Raw genomic sequence first — 1,436 nt, forward strand, 5'->3', positions numbered from 1 at the left:
GAATGGATTAGTGGCGTACAACCGTGTATGATTGTTGTCTTCTTAAAAAAATAGTGATACGTGTTCAATAGGTGTCATATGTAAATATGCATGTTTTTCTATAATGATACGTGTTAATTTGAGCATACGGCAATGTCAATATATAATTATATACTACCTTCGATTTTAGTATAAATAGACACCATTGCTAACATTATTAATCACATATATTCTTTCTCGGAGAAACTACGAGTAATCGACGGGTATAAGCAATAATAAATCAAAATTGTTCAAGTGAGTTATCTCACTATATTATGTATTACAGTATATATCCATGTATGTTAGGATAGATAGCTAGTAGAGTAAAAGTATAGTCTTTATGCATTTTATGTTATTATACTTGAGTTATTGAGTAGAGCCGAAAGTATAATCTCTATGTGCTTGTTGTTACTGTACTTGAACTAGTAGAATAGTGTCGAAAGTGTAGTCTCTATGTGTTTAAATGTTATTATATTTAAGTTATTACGGTTAAGTTAGGGGTTGACGGCGGAACGGCGACAGGTCGGGAGCCTATAGACTCGTGTGTTGACGACGAAATGGAAGGTAGGCCGTAAGTCTAAATACATATATTATTGGTGGATCGGCGAAAGGTCGTGAGCCAATTGGTGGATCGGCGAAAGGTCGTGAGCCATTATTTGTATGCATGTATATGTATTGCGATATATGGTATCATGGGGAACTCACTAAGCTTTGGCTTACAGTTGTTGAATAACTATTTTTCAGGTTTTTCTTCTAACCATGGAAAGGCTCCAGCGTGACTGTACTCACATCGAAGAAATTAATAATGTTTTTAGACTTCCTCTAAAACTCTCTTTTATATTTAATAAATGTATGACAATGATCTTTTAATAAAGATGAGCTTTTGGATTTGTGTTTTATATATATTTAAAAAAATTGAAATTTTTTTTTGTTGAAAATCGGGATGTAACAAGTTGGTATCAGAGCCCTGGTTTGAGAGAATTGGATGAACATTCGTGTGATTCCATACTCAAACTGAGGATTTGAATATCTTAACAAATCTTTTTAAGAAAAAGAACTTTATTCAAATAAAAAAATATGGTGCGTACTGTAACATACACGTTTTGAAATCGTGTTATGTAATTTGAAAAGTTAAAAAAAATTATGAAATATTATGTCAAATTGAGTGTTGAGTTCTAACAGATAGTTTTTACTAGAAATAAAGTAAAACTATGTTTAGAATCACTCATAAAACTCGAATTTCAGATCGAATGATTTTTAGCCGACACAACCTAAACGAGATTCGAAGGTCTCGTCATTAGTAGTACAACGGTAAAAAGTCAAACGAAAACGGACGTCGGATGAAGAAGTTATGAATTTTTAACGGATTTACCAGTCCCGGTCTGTTAAAAATAATAATATTAAAATAAAGTGAAAAT

The 1,436-nt window shown here is 32.0% G+C and overlaps 1 long non-coding RNA gene across 1 annotated transcript; it reads left to right on the forward strand.

Moving 5' to 3' along the window:
- The first annotated feature begins 243 nt into the window (after window positions 1–243).
- On the forward strand, window positions 244–906 carry LOC145156924 (uncharacterized). Its single transcript, XR_013736978.1, has 2 exons — window positions 244–582; window positions 763–906. It is a non-coding gene; the product is annotated as an uncharacterized LOC145156924 (long non-coding RNA).
- Window positions 907–1,436: the final 530 nt, after the last annotated feature.

The sequence above is a fragment of the Lactuca virosa genome, chromosome 2 (assembly GCF_052849685.1).
Source record: "Lactuca virosa cultivar CGN04683 chromosome 2, Lactuca_virosa_CGN04683_v6, whole genome shotgun sequence".
NCBI lineage: Eukaryota > Viridiplantae > Streptophyta > Magnoliopsida > Asterales > Asteraceae > Lactuca > Lactuca virosa.